The sequence below is a fragment of the Octopus bimaculoides genome, chromosome 5 (assembly GCF_046866305.1).
Source record: "Octopus bimaculoides isolate indiv1 chromosome 5, ASM4686630v1, whole genome shotgun sequence".
NCBI classification, from domain to species: Eukaryota; Metazoa; Mollusca; class Cephalopoda; order Octopoda; family Octopodidae; genus Octopus; species Octopus bimaculoides.
The window spans coordinates 122,170,083-122,186,374 of NC_142932.1; the positions used below are offsets into that span (position 1 = coordinate 122,170,083).

General features: G+C 36.4%; 2 long non-coding RNA genes across 2 annotated transcripts in view; both read right to left on the reverse strand.

Annotated features, from left to right (window-relative positions):
• Positions 1 to 16,292, reverse strand: part of LOC149135844 (uncharacterized) — a 303,123-nt gene that overhangs the window by 176,774 nt on the left and 110,057 nt on the right. The gene's annotated exons all lie outside the window — the stretch shown is intronic.
• Positions 2,408 to 15,619, reverse strand: LOC128247841 (uncharacterized). The gene is made up of 2 exons (XR_008264165.1): positions 15,382 to 15,619; positions 2,408 to 2,835 (listed from the first exon to the last, which is right to left on the reverse strand). It is a non-coding gene; the product is annotated as an uncharacterized LOC128247841 (long non-coding RNA).

Consider the following 16,292-nt stretch of genomic DNA (forward strand, 5'->3'; position numbering starts at 1 on the left):
TTCATTCATAATTTTTCCATTCATAATTTTTTCATTCATATTTTTTATTATTACGTTTGTAGAAATAAATAATCTTGTATTTTTCTATTATTCAATTGATCTTTAATTATAATTAAATAAACGTCTTTAGCTTTAAATAGTATAGCTTTAACTATTACACCGGTTAAATATGTACTAATGTTATCTTCATTATTATTTTAAACTTAAACTTCGTTCAACTTGTATTTAAAACAATGATAATTTATGTAAGATGTTTTTTGTATATAATATACATGTTATTATAATGGATGAAGGGATGATTATTGAATGGTTATTATTTTGATATTATGATATTTTTTTAATAATTTTTCTATCTTTATATAATAAGTATTTCATATTAATTCATTTGGTACTTATTGTTGGTTGATATATATCTAATTATTGTTCTACTTACGATCTGACGAGTAGCTATATTTTTGAATAGAACTTATTTTCGATAATTTCAATTGATTTTAATCGATTTAAATTTCTTTTCTATTTGAAAATTGGTTATGAAACACGTGTAATCTTTTTATTATATTTATCTTATGATATTTACTTTACTTTATATTATACTCATTTATTGTGCTTTTAATTATTAATTTTTCTATATGTGATAGTGGATTTTCATCGATGAGTTCTTGAAAATTGGTTATTTTCCCTAAAACTATATATTTTATATATATATATATATATATATATATATATATATATATATATATATATATATATATACATGCATACGATGGGCTTCTCTTAGTTTCCGTCAACGATATACACTCACAATGCTTTGGTCAGCCCGTGGCACTTGCCCAAGGTGCCACGCAGTGGGACTGAAATCGAAACATGTGGTTGGGTAAAAAGCTTCTTACCACACAGCCATATATATTCGTATGTGTGTCTATATATGTGTGTGTGTGTGTGTGTGTGTGTGTGTGTGTGTGTGTGTGTGTGTGTGTGTGTGTGTGCGTGTATGTATGTATGTATGCGTGTATGTATGTATGTATGTATGTATGTATGTATGTAGTGTATAGATGAAGACGGAGGCGGGGAATAACGCTGGGTCACTGGTTGCGAGCATCGGCAGGCGAGGATCAGTTGGTTTCTTGTTTTCGCTTAGTGTTCCTGTCTACTCGGAATTCGCCGTGCCTTCTCATGAACTTCATATGAGAAAGATAGCTTCGGTTTACAAACATTTTGTATAAAGAACGGCCTTTAGGAATGAGTGAAATTCGTAAACCGAGCTTCCACTGTATACAAGTATATAAATTGTTTGTGAATAACGGAGCAGAATATTGGTTGTGCAGGACATCAATATCTTCTTCAAAATGTTTATTGATTTATTGGATGGAATTAACGGGTGTTTGCAGATATTTTCTATATTATCTCCATTTGTTCGTTAACATGGAAACGAGTGAAAATGCTCTTTACGTTCAGAGTAGAGATGTTGTCTTTGTTTCTCACGTTAAGCTTTCTTTTGTTACGGGTTTAAATGGGGAAAAAGAAAGGTAACTGACAACGTGATTATTCTAAACGCCATGAGCTAAATAGTTCTTTTACTAAACAATCCACAGCCATCCCTCTGATATAAATTAAACAATCATGGGTTAATCACTTTGTAAAAAGAAAAAGAAAATACAAAAAATAACGAATAGCTGTGTGGTTAATAACTAAGTTTCGCTAACACGTGATCTCGTGTTCGAATCCATTGCAGGATATCTTCAGCAAGTGTTTTCTACTGAAAACTTCCGGTTAACGAATAACGGAAACTGTGCGAGTCCCCGTTGTATATATTGTGCGTGTATGAATGTGTGCACCCCCGCGCGTACGCCAGTCTCATACACACATACAATTCCGTTGACTGAATATGTGTGTGTGTGTGTGTGTGTGTGTGTGTGTGTGTGCGCGCGCGAGTATGCGTGTGTTTATATGCGTGTGTCTTTATGTCAGTGTTTGTCTTCCACCAGCGCTTGCCAACCGGTGTTGGTGTGTTTACGTCCTCTTAACTCAGCGGTAAGGTAAAAGTGTCTGATAGAATAAGTATCTAGCTTTAAAATAATCCTTTCTACTCTAGACACAAGGCCTGAAATTTGAGGGGAGGGAACTAGTCAGTTACATCGACCCCAGTATTTGACTGGTACTTAATTTATCGACCTCGAAAGGATGAAAAGCAAAGTCGATCTCGGCGGGATTTGAACTCAGAACGTAAAGACGGACAAAATACCTCTAAGCATTTTGCCCGCCGTGCAAACGATTCTGCCAGCTCACCGCCTTAACCTAGCTTAAATAATAATAATAAACACTGGAGTTGATTCGTTGGACAACAAAAATTCTTGAAGGTGGTGCCCCAGTATGGCCGTAGTCGAATGACTGAAACTAGTAAAAGACATAAAATAAAGAATTTATTGCGAATGGTCTATATGTTTGCACATAATTTTGGTGTCGGTCCCAAACCATTATGTTGGATTTGTTTATATTTGGATTTGATAAAAGTTTTGATTGGAACTAGACACCTTCCACAAAGGTTGTCTCAGGACAAACTGCAGTGATTCATTAAAAGACAAAGTTTCTAAATCCGACCTGTTCAGCAAGTGTAAGATTGGTGGAATTGAGTGCCTCCTTATGCAGTCTCAATTGCGCTGGGCTGGCTGGCCATATCGTCAGAATAAGTGACGAAAGAATACCCAAAGTCCTCATGTATAGCCAGCTTGATAGTGGCTGCAGGAATGCTGGTCGACCATGGCTCAGATGTAAGGACAAGCTGAAGAGTAACCTCCCAACAATCAATATAGCTGACAACACCTTTGTTCAAACAGCCTAGGAAACGAAACAAAATAGAGATGGTCGTGTCAAAATGGTATAAACAACTTAGTTGCAACCAGCATTTGCAGGGTGAGGGTTGCAAGACAAAGGAGAAATGCAGCAGCAAATATACGGCCTGAACTGATCCGTAATCGTCATACTTGTAACATCTGTGGGCTTTTTTGTAAATCATAGACGCGACACAAATGTCACATTCGACATAAGCATTATGAGTGATAAAGAAAGAGAGTAGGTTGTCAGATTCTCATACGTTGAAACCGATGGCAGAGTAAATCATCGTAATTGTGTGTTAGTGAGTGAGTGTGTGTGTGTGTGTGTGTGTGTGTGTGTGTGTGTGTGTGTGTGTGTGTGTGTGTGTGTGTGTGTGCGTGCGCGTACATAATTGATTGTAATATAAATGAACATTTTATAAGCCACTATTCAGCTGTAATACCAGCGGAGGTAATTACAAGAACAGAATTCAATTCGATTTCAAAAGTAACGCTATCACCTTCGACTGAATACCAACGCAGGATGTTTGTGTGAATTAGTTCCCTTTGAAAACATCGTAAATGATGGACCCTTGAGGAAATTGCAGCGACTAGGATGCATAATTGCATGCGGATCAATGTGTAGTTGCTGCAATGGAAACATATGTTGGTCATTGTTATATATGTTGTAGAAAACTTTTTTAATAAAAAATTCCGGATGTGAATAAATCTCCACTCTCCTCTTCGTTTTCAATTGTATACAGAATATTTGCAGTTCTGCTAGGAACAAGGAACTACTCAACAAGTGAAGCTTACAAGTACCAGTATCTATTTACACTTGAGTACGATATAATTTGAATGTTGTGAATAACCTGCACCTATATCATTTTATGAGACAATTCGGCATCAATTATAGAATTAGAAAATCAATTATAGAATTTGAGGGAGAGTACTGGGTGAGAAAGGATAGACCAGAGATACCTCTGGGGTCGACAGACTCTGCACAGGTAATAGACTTAGTAAGGATATCCATTTTATTCTGCCTGTATAAAGAACTCCCGGAAATGGGAGGGGGTCTATCCAGGGATAATGACTTTTCACCTTGTTTGACTCCCTCAAACCGGAACAAAAGGAAAATATAGGAAAAATCTTTTTAGGTTTTTTAAAAACACAGGACTCTCAATATCTATAGAAGAGGAACATAACTGTTAATTAACTTTCTTGATGTTAATTTAGATCTAAGTACAGGTATACACAGGCCTTATCATAAACCTAATGTAAACCTTAGATACATTCATAAAATAGCAATCGCCAAAAAGTATAAACCGATTAACAGTAGAAAATATATCACTCCGAATAAATAAACTCTCAGCGAATGAGGAAGCATTTAAACTAAATGAGAAATTTTAGTTGAGAAGGCGGGATACAGAGAAAAATTAAATTTCCTTAACGGTAGTAATAATACAAATAATATAAGTAGCGAGGTGGACCACACTGTCAGTAATCATGATAGCACGCTTAAGTATGGAAGCTACTACCACCGAGATCTGCACCCACGGTCAGCTTCACCTGAGCTCGCGCCCTCGGCTTCCATACTTGAGCATACTATGATGATTACTGACGGTAATCAAATAGAACAGACAGTAAGAAAAGTTAAGGATAGGAAATCTATGCAATTAGAATATAATAATAGAGTTCCTAGAAACAAAAAGAGGAGTACAAATTTGTTTGAATATCTGCCAAATAAAGTACAAAGTAGCTTTGATAGGAATGAACCTACTATATACAAATAATTGACAAATATAATGTCAAATATAATGTCAAATATAATGACAAACAAACTCAATGAACCAGATAAAGAGATTACACACTTTTGCGAACAGTTCAAGTAGAAATAGAAATACATATCTTAGTAACATGGATGCCTCTAGCTATGTCGAATGGTATATAATTCCCTTCGGAAAACAAATAATTTCCAATATACCTTAATTGTTTTATTTGGCATTGACTAAACATTTTCCAAAATATAGTAAGTACTTGTTGTTGGCACTCCGTCGCTTACGACGTCGAGGGTTCCAGTTAATCCGATCAACGCAACAGCCTGCTCGTGAAATTAACGTGCAAGTGGCTGAGCACTCCACAGACACGTGTACCCTTAATGTAGTTCTCGGGGATATTCAGCGTGACACAGTGTGACAAGGCTGACCCTTTGAATTACAGGTACAACAGAAACAGGAAATAAGAGTGAGAGAAAGTTGTGGTGGAAGAGTACAGCAGGGTTCGCCACCATCCCCTGCCGGAGCCTCGTGGAGCTTTAGGTGTTTTCGCTCAATAAACACTCACAACGCCCGGCCTGGGAATCGAAACCGCGATCCTATGACCGCGAGTCCGCTGCCCTAACCACTGGGCCATTGCGCATCCACTAGTAAGTATTATAGAATTTTTTAATAAACATCGGGTTAGATTAGCTTTTTGTAATAGCAAAAATCTAGCACAAACTATAATTGCACGCAACGATAACAAATTTAAGTTTCCATATGAGTAATAGCAATAATAGTAACCATGATTATGATTACAGATCAATAAATAGCAACGGTGTCAACACGAGCGGGCAAACTGTTGGTGATATAGCTGGGTATCAGGATAGGAACTATTGTTTGACAGCAAATGGAGTTGAAGAAACCCGAAGGAGCTCCACAGCTGGCCTGAAAGTAGTGGATATGAATCCCAGACGGCAAAATACTTAGAGTGTGGAAAGGAATTAGAAGATAGACAGGAGAATATAAAAATCACATCTAGAGTAGGTGAAGTATAAGATTACCTCAGAGAATAGAGAATATTTCTATATGGGAGCTAGTTCGTTTAGAAATAGGGACAAAATGAACACTGTAAGCCTTAGTAAGCAAATTCGGGCACGTTAAGATAGTAACAAAGTATTTTCGATTGCTTGGGAAATTTTTAGTAAAGCAAAACCATATAGAATAGGCGATGATAGATGTAAACCTTGTGTGGAAGAAATGTACCAAATTTTCTTTTCTGAATATACTATAAACACTGGACAGGAACAGGTTATGAGATGTCCACATTGGATTAAATATACGTTTAAACGATTTAAACAAACATAAATTATCATCTTTGTAACATAATGATTGTGATAATTAATGATATTTATGCAAATAATACTAAAATAATCTTAGCAATAATAATAATAATATTAATTGAGGGCATAAACGCAAACATAAGTGAATTACCTCTAAATAAATAATGTATTCCATACAGTAAAATAATATAAACAAAACTGCTACAATTGATTGTAATGTGAATGATCAGCTTATAAACCACGCTTCAACTCTAATACCAGTAAAGGTGATTACACGACCAGAATTCAATTTGATTTCAAAAATAACGCTATCACCTTCGACTGAATACCAACGCAGGAAGATGATTTGAATTAGTTCCCTTTGAAAACATCGTAAATGATGGACCCTTGAGAAAATTGCAGCGACTAAGAAGCATAATTGCATGCGGTTGCGAAAGAAGCATTTTATAGATAATGACTTTGAAACCTATCTAATCTATTGCTAAACTTGGTTCAACCTGTTCAAATTCATTGGTGAACTTGGTTGTTAAATGGGTGTCGAAGTATCAGTCTCGAAAACATGATGGAGATTATTCAAACGAAATGAACAGCTAATACGCATTTTGTGAACACAAAGGCGGCGAGCTGGCAAAATCATCAGCACGCCGGACAAAATGCTTAGCAGCATTTCGTCCGTCTAGAGTTCAAATTCAGCCGAGATCGGCTTTGTTTCTCATCCTTTTGGGATCGATAAAATAAGTACCAGGTGATTATTGGGGGATCAATGTAGTCGACTTGTCCCCACACGCGAAATTACTGGCCTCGTGGTAAAAATTTGAAACCAATATGCACTTTGTAAACACAACGTATGAGCAGAAGAGTGAAAGTGTGAATGGACCTCCTTAAGTTAAATATGTAGCATATCCTCTTTGTTCTTATCTAAATCTTATCGACAGATTTGTTTCTTTATTAGAAACCACTTCCTTCTACATACAAAGAATTCAACTAATAAAATTTGATAGAATAAAACTATTACACTGTCGGTTAAGACAAAGGGTGTTCCAGCTGAACTGATCAATGGAACAGCCTCCTCGTAAAATTAATGTGCAAGTCTACAGACATGCGTACGCTTAACGTAGTTCTCAGGGAGATTTAGCATGACACAAAAAGAGGCAAGGATGTCCCTTTGAAATACAGGTACAACTCATTTTTACCAACAGTTGGACTGGAGCAATGTGAAATAAAGTGTATCTTGCTTAAGGAAACAAGTTGCCGGGAATCGAAATCACGATCATACGGTTGGGAGGCCAATATCCTAACCAAAAATCCACACGTATTCATGATAGATGATATACATGCATACTTCCATGGCATCGAAACCAGTCATGTCGTTTTACTATCCATTATACCTAGTAAAAAAAATTCTTGACTTATATATACGAGGGTGCAAAAGTAGGTATACAGTTATGGAAAAAGAAAACACGTACAATACTCTCTTTATCTATTTTTATCAAAAACATTTAAAGTTTTATAACGTGGTTTCTGTGTATGTCACCTTAGTGCCGTGCACTAATACAGTGTGATATATAGTATCATGGAACGGAGAAGATACCAAATGTCTCCACTTGATGTATTCCCAAATACTCTGCCAACAAATGTAACCAATCCAAAACAACTCTCAAAGAACTAAAACAACTTCCACGAATTCCCGAATGACACCTTTCGATTTCCTGTGATTCCACGAATTCACGAACGACACCTTTAAACTCCTTGCGAAGTCACGAACGCCACCTTTCGAATCACTCGCTCTCAGTCAAACACGCTGCTGCTTATACGAGTTTAGCTAATCCATTTTCACATGGAATGCCATGATTCTCACCATAACAAAACTTTACTATAAAAGTACTATAAAGGTTGTTCTGAAAATAATGGCCGCTCTAAGAGTTGTGTTTTGAAACGTAATTTTATCATAGTATTTTAATTATATTTCAGGTGAATGTGAATTTCGACATACTTAATAATTGATGTATGCTTTTTGATAATTTTCTACTTATTTCGAAAACATTCTTAAACAAGCGCCCTTAATTATGAACATGACAAGAAAGGACCTTCGCTTACTTTTCTTTCATGAGTTCAAGCTTGGGCACAATGCCTCCCAAACCGCTGCCAATATCAATAGATCATGGGGTGAGGGGTTCACAAGTGATCGCACAGTACGAAGGTGGTTTCAGAAATTCCGTAGTGGTGATGAGAGCCTTAAAAATGAAGAAAGTAGAGGACGGTCATGCAGTTTTGACAATGAACAATTGAAAGCAATTGTTGAACAAAACCCACGTCAAAGTGTCAGAGAAATGTCTCAGGCACTTGGTGTCGGTATTGCAACGGTCTCACGCAATCTTCAGAATATTGGTAGGGTGAAACATTTCGATGAATGGGTACCACATGAGCTCAATGAAAATCAAAAAGTTCGGCGTTTTGAAGTGTGCTCTTTCTTGAAGATGTTCTTTCTAGGAAACACCAATGATCCTTTTCTTTACCGAATAGTCACTTGTGACGAAAAGTGGATCCTTTATAATAACCGTAAACGATCAGATCAATGGCTTGAACGTGATAAGTCCCCCAAACATTTCCCAAAGCCAAAGTTGCATCAGCAAAAGATTATGGTGATTGTCTGGTGGTCTGCAAACAGAGCATTACAGCAGAGGATTACTGCAATCAACTCGCTGAAATGCATGCTCACTTGCAAAACATGAGACCTGTATTCGTGAATCGGCGTGGTCCAATTCTGTTCCACGATAATGCAAAGCCAGATGTTGCAAGAATGACGCCGCAGACACTCTCAGACTTGGGATACGAGACTAAACTACGTCCTCCATTACCGTTTTTTTAAGCATTTAAACACGTTTTTAAGTGATAAAACTTTCAGGTCTAAACCAGAGTTGGAGTCAGCTTTCAAAGATTTCTTAGCATCAAAGCCAATGAAGCATAAATAATCTCGTTGGTCGATGGCAGAGATGCATAGATGTTCACGGCTCATACGTTGACTAATCAAATTATTTCCGTTGTTAATTTTTCCAGAATAAAATTGTTTCTGAAGTCGGCCATTATATTCGGAACAAACTAATATCATAGTTATGAGAAATGTATTATGATTAATGACACTAAAAATATCAAAAATGAGGCTAATTTTTAAATTTTTTGAATAAAAATAAATGAGTATTGAACGTATTTTCTTCTTTCACACTCTGTTTAAAAGCAAAAATAAATCTATTTAATGAAGATTTGAACAAAAATCAAACGAAAAAATTAATCTGATAAACTGATTATTGCTAAAATAAAATGAAAAATAATTCCCGTGAACATGTAAACTAAGAAAAAAAACCATATCACATCCTGGGAAAGTTTACAATAGATCGTTTCACACGAAGGTAGACGTGCATAAAACACAGATGTTTGCATTTGCATGCACATCATGTGGGTCAGGAAATTTAACTCGTTGACAGCTAATGTACTGGTCAACCTTGCTACCGCACACAGCATGTTCATTGTTATCAGTAACTGTCAAACGCCGATCAAGTTACAGTCTACACTTTCACAAACATTAATCACGACTACATACGTACATACATATATGTATCAATATCTATAATATATATGTATATATATCTATATATATATATATATATATATACACACACACACACACACACAAACACACACACACATATATATACATATATATATATATATATATATATATATATATATATATATATATATATATATATATATATATATATATATATATATATATACAATTAAACCTTGGGAGAGGCATTATGCCGGTAATAAACACACGCACTGGTTCAGTCCTTTATTAATTTATATAGTTTTTTGTTAAATTATTTCATTGCACTCTTGCAATCTCTTCAGTAACTTGTCTCTCCACTTCCATTTATTTTGAATATATGATCTGGCGTTGTTTTGGCGTTGTTTCGAAACTGTTTGGTATGAGCATGTGAGTGTGTGCAAGCTCGTATGTGTGCACGCTCATATGTGTGCACGCACTTATGTGTTCGTGCTTATATGTAAGTATGTGCGTCCACATGTGTGTTTGTAACAATTTCGTTTATATCAGATCAGATAGAGACTTTTTAATTAATTTATTTACGTTCATATTCCGCATCATATGTGTGAACAACACATGCAACCATAGGCAATTGTAAGGCCCTCATCTACGTGTATTTGGTGTTTAAAATTGGTTGCGTTTCAGTTATGAGGACCGACTCCTGTATTTGTCGCAATGATGCGTCACTGGGGTGTCTAGACAGGATTTCTATGCTAATTCTGTCCAGTACACCACCATGTTGTTCTTTGGCATGCTGGTAGAGCACCGAGGTTTGTTTTTGATTATTATAGTCCCTCCAATGTTCGTTTACACGCTCAGCCAAACTTCTTGCCGTTTCACCTATGTATGTCGTGTTTCTGTTTTTACACTCACCATCCATACAGCTTATTTTGTAGACTACATTTCTGACTTTGCAGTTGGCACCAGGACTATTTTTGCACACAATGCAACTCTCCTCAACACACCTTGTTCTTCTGAAGGGATATGTTTTACATATTATTGATCTAATTGATCTCCCTGGTTTTTCTATAACATTTATCCTCAACTTGGTACTTTTGAGGATTTTTCGAAATCTGCGGGCCAGTTCTCCGTGTGGCGTGGCGTCCACAAACATTACTCCCTGGAACTTGTCGGTATTGTACCATGTGGTCTTTTTGTTTGTTTTGTCACTAATCCTTTGTAGTCTATTCCACTGTTTGTTACGGTATCTAGGTTGTGTTCCATTTGTATCTTTGACAACAATCTCATTGAATTTAACTATATGGTTCTGCAGGGTGGTCTTCAGACTTGCACCTACAGCAAGTGCAACCATTTTTCGTGTTTGGATATTATCCTCTGGGTCGTGGGTGGGTGTATTCCATCCCTTCCAACGCTCTGCGGTGGTTTTTCTAGCAGCTGATGTGATCGTAGGTGGTCTACCTCGTCTTGACCTGGTGGGGCAGAATCTAGTTAGGTCGTGGTGATCTAAGTATTCATTATTATAAACGAGCTTTAGGAGGAGGCCTAGTTCCCTCGTGTTCACTTCACGGAAAGTTACTTCACTTTCCGAAATAATTTCAACACATCTCTCTACGGCAAAGTCAATGTCAATGGATGGATAGAGAGATACTACATCCATACTGCCTATAATACAATCTGTCAGGTCATGGGAGCAGTTACATTCATTGACTCTGCTGAGGAGGTCCTCAGTGCTTTCACAAACATCAGGAGACATCTCGATGTGTGGTCTTAATATCTGTGAGAGGAAGAATGACAGCCTATAATTGCTGGCAATATTGAAAAGCTATGTTATATTAGCAAAGAATCAAATCATCCACCCGTAATTCTTAAGAACCTAATTAGTAGTATAGGAAGGTGAATATCATTAATATACTCTCTACTCCTATCTATTTTTCTATTTCTCTTTCTAATTTTCTGTTTCTTTTTCTTTTTTTCCTTTTTTTTTCCTAATATATATAAGTATCAAGGGTAGAAATTATTTAAAAAATAAGTTATACCAGTGGCCAGTGTGAGTAAAAAAAGGTCCAAAGACTGCAAATTATATTCAAATATACAAGATTCCACTGAAGATCCACGGATAATTGTTTAATTATTAATGGTGAACCTTCGAAGTATGGAATTCACTGGTCCTTTTATATCTTCTCATAGTGTCTTATGCATTCTTCGTGGTTAGACGAATTGGCGTCTACTTTCACCATGTAAGGAAACCATTTAGTGGTTATCCTCTTATCTTATACATATATGTATAATATCTAGGGATCGAGGTGTAGGAAGAAAGTTAGCGTCAAGCAATCCGTAGTAAATATAAAAAACAACTTTAATGGACAATAGTGGTTTATTGAGACGGAAGGTTGTGGACTTTTTCCGTATCAGAGTACAATAAACAGAAAAAAGTTATTTTTATATTTCACAGTAGATGACCAGGGTTGCTGGGTATGCAAATAAGAATACAAGAGTTCAGAAAAGGAGGAGATAAGATCCGGGCTACATATGTTTCATAGCGAGCGGAACCTTGGAATTGAATATCCAAGCGAGGTGTATATTGCAGGTTAGTCTTCAGGCCAAAGATATCTTTATTAAATGAAAGCTTACATTGTCGCAAGGAGGTATGTGTTAACACATGGAAGATTCAGTCAGAATGTGTAGAGAGCACAGTAGGAGTGACGAATATAAATGTAGAGAGAGAGAAGGATTAAAAGAGGGAAAAAAGAAGGGAGTGAGAAGAATGAGGAATTCAAGCAAAGTCATTTGACCGGTAGTATTTTTGCACACAATGCAACTCTCCACAATTCATTTGGGCTCTACTAAAGTGTTTCCTATACTGAGAATATCTAACTTTCGCTTGTTATCTCTCTCTCTCTCTCTCTCTCGCTCTCTCTCTCTCTCTCTCTCTCTCTCTCTCTCTCTCTCTCTCTCTATATATATATATATATATATATATATATATATATATATATATATATATATATATATATATATATATATATATATATATATCATCATAAATAGGGCTGTTTTGGCCGAATCACAGAAATTATCAAGGGGAGTGGTATTTGAAAAAAAGATAATGTGGAGGGGAGAGGGTGGCGAAATATTTTTGATCAGGGGTAGAAAAATATATATATATATATGAAGAAAGTAAGAAAGAATGGGAAAGAATCGTGGCGGCTACTACTGGTTTTCAATTGAGGAATGTCTATTGTGTGTAGTGGCCGTATTTACAGTATGGAGTAGTAGAGGTGTATGAGGACTTATTCTTTGTAAGCCTAGTACTTGTTCTATCGGTCTCTTGGAAAACAATCGTATTATGTATGGAAAACAAATTATATAAAATTATGCTGATCATAATTTCTTCTACAACTGTTCTGTATATCAAACGCCGTAAGGCTACGGGATATAGCGCTGGTTAAGCCACAAACTATTCTGGAAGCAGATTAGATAGGAATAATCTAGGGTAGAGCAAAACTCAACAGTAGCAGTCGTACAATAGATATTCTGTGTGTGTGTGCGTGCGTGTGTGTGTGTGTGTGTGTGTGTGTGTGTGTGTGTGTGTGTGTGTGTGTGTGTGTGTGTCTGTGTGTGTGTGTGTGTGTGTGTGTGTGTGTGTGTGTGTGTGTGTGTGTGTGAAGTGCTTGTATGTATGTATGAACCTTAGACTTATGAGGTCAACAACTTATACATTTAATTGTCACTTCATCCATAAACAAAATAAATCTGTTAGAGACATTGGAACAGCTGTTCACAATTGTTATATGTATTTATGGAAGTGAAATTAGAAATTCATGTTAGCCTTTAACGATTGAGCAACTTCGACCTGTGCAAGTAAAAGACGTGTGGTGGGGTCGTGCACGCGCGTGTATGGGAGTGAGAGAGAGAGTGTTTGTGAGTGTGTGTGTGTGTGTGTGTGTGTGTGTGTGTGTGTGTGTGTGTGTGTGTGAGTGTGAGAGAGAGAGAGAGAGAGAGAGAGAGAGAGAGAGAGAGAAGCCTAATTGTGTTTACCAGCATCTCTATCTCAATATGAAGTCGCCTTCATTTGATCTTGTGACCACTCTTGACGCAGTGGACCTGGTCCTGAATGAAGAATTCATTTGGGCTCTACTAAAGTGTTTCCTATACTGAGAATATCTAACTTTCACTTGTTCTCTCTCTCTCTCTCTCTCTCTCTCTCTCTCTCTCTCTCTTTATATATATATATATATATATATATATCATCATCATCATAAATATACAGGGATTAGCATTGAGTTGCTTCTCCAACATACTGAAAATTTAGAAATAGCAGTCAAAGAACTACTGATTCTAAACTACAAATTTTTCTCTAAATGGATGGCGATATTTATGGCACACATAGAACAAAAAACCGGAGGGGAAAGCATAAACAAAACAAGTCTTTAGTTAATCGGATACGATCGTTTCATGGTTAAGAGAATGAAAAAAAATCCCTATTCCGAATCCTCAGTCCGATATTCTGATAAATTTGAAAGTGTCTCTAAAAATTCACGGTAACTTTTGGCCATGCGACACCAAAAATCAACGATAAGAAAGGCACTTACGAATTCATCGGCCAGTGAGTTTCGGCATCTCACCCCAAAGAAATCTATTCCATGTGCGTCACAAATAGTCCCGTATGAAAAAAGTCCCGTGTGAAGGGATTACGGTTTAACCACCCCACCTAACTTAGAGGTATCAAATATAAAATATACAAGAATAAGGGCAGGGAATCGTCAATTAATAATAGAATTAATAATTAACCAATTTTGCCAAGTAGTTCAGTATGAAAAAACCTTTATCGGTAAAAACATTTATCATCATAAATATACAGGGATTAGCATTGAGTTGCTTCTCCAACATACTGAAAATTTAGAAATAGCAGTCAAAGAACTACTGATTCTAAACTACAAATTTTTCTCTAAATGGATGGCGATATTTTATGGCACACATAGAACAAAAAACCGGAGGGGAAAGCATAAACAAAACAAGTCTTTAGTTAATCGGATACGATTATTCTTGTATATATATATATATATATATATATGTATATATATATATATATATATATATATATATATATATATATATATATATATATATATATATATATATATATATATGGATTGTGGTGATGCTGGACCACCGCCTTGAATGGTTTTGTGGACGAACAAAATCGACCACAGGACTATTTTTAATCCTAGTTCTTAATTTATCGGTCGGTTTTACCGAACTGTTAAGTTACAGGGACGTAAGCACACCAACACCGGTTGTCAAGCAGTGATGAGGGGATTTGTACTGACACAAAAGCACACACATGTATATATAAATATATATATAAAAACAAATAATAAATGAGTATATGCATATATACGTACAGGTATGTGCATACCTACGTCTACATGTATATATAGGTGCATATCTGGGTACAGGACATTGCAAACAAAACGTAGACAAGAAAATAATAATAACCAGAGTACAGAAAACACACAAGCCACATAGAGAACATTTTCCTTCATCAGCTACCCTCGTTTTAACACCGGCGTTTCGAAGAGTTGGGCAGGACGCATCGTTAAAACGGCTCTTCCCATGGACCGCAAATTAAATTTGTATACACAAATTAAACCTGTGCCATGGAGGAATGTAGTGGCGGACAAAAAACAAGACAGGAAAACAAACGGAAAAGGCTATGCGGCCAGACGTGAAAAGTTATGTGTATATGATAGAGAGAGAGAGAGAGAGAGAGAGAGAGAGAGAGAGAGAGAGAGAGAGAGAGAGAGAGAGAGAGAGAGAAAGAGAGAGACAGACAGACAGACAGACAGACAGAGACAGAGACAGAGAGAGAGATAGGTAGGTAGGTAGGTAGATTCTTTTACTTGTTTGTCATTTGATTGTGATCATGCTGGAGCACCGCCTTTAGTTGAACGAATCACCCCTAGGCTTATTCTTTGTAAGTCTAGTACTTATTCTATCGGTATCTTTGTTTTGAACGGGATTTGCTTTGAAAGCCGTGCTTACGATGTTTGACTTGTTTAATCTGTAGTTTTATAGCAAGTCAAATGAAAACAATGCCTATAAAGGCTTATGTAGCCTTTATAGGCATTGTTTTCTTTCACTGTGTCAGTGATTTGATTGCTAGACATGTTCTTACAACGATCATTCAGTACGTTTTATGGTGCTTCGCAGACAGGAAAAAATGTTTATTATCGCGTTCAACTTCAAGGCGGTGAGCTAGTAGAATCGTTAGCACGCCGGGCGAAATGCTTAGCGGTATTTCGTCTGTCTTTACGTTCTGAGTTCAAATTCCACTGAGGTCGACTTTGCCTTTTATCCTTTCAGGGTCGATAAATTAAGCACCAGTTGTGTACTGAGGTCGATCCAATCGACTGAGCCCCCTCCCCAAAGATTTCGAACCTTCTCCCTAGAGCAGAAAAGATTATCGTTTTCAATTTCAAAAAAGTAAACTATAATCAGTTTATTTTTAATTATTTTCAAAGCATTTATAGCGTTGTAATAATTTCTATTGCTATTATTTTGGGTAATTTACTTTACCACACTTTTGTAATTCAAAATATCCCCTGTGACAAACGAGCTGTTTAGCTATGTTTAGATATGTGCGTGTACAATGCGTATTATGTATATATATATATATATGGGAGAATATACAAATAATAACAACAAACGAGGACAGGTGGTGTAAATAACAAAAGTATATATTAGTATGACGCTCGGGAATACGGAAAGTCTTTGACGTTTCGAGCTACGCTCTTCAACAGAAAGAATACGG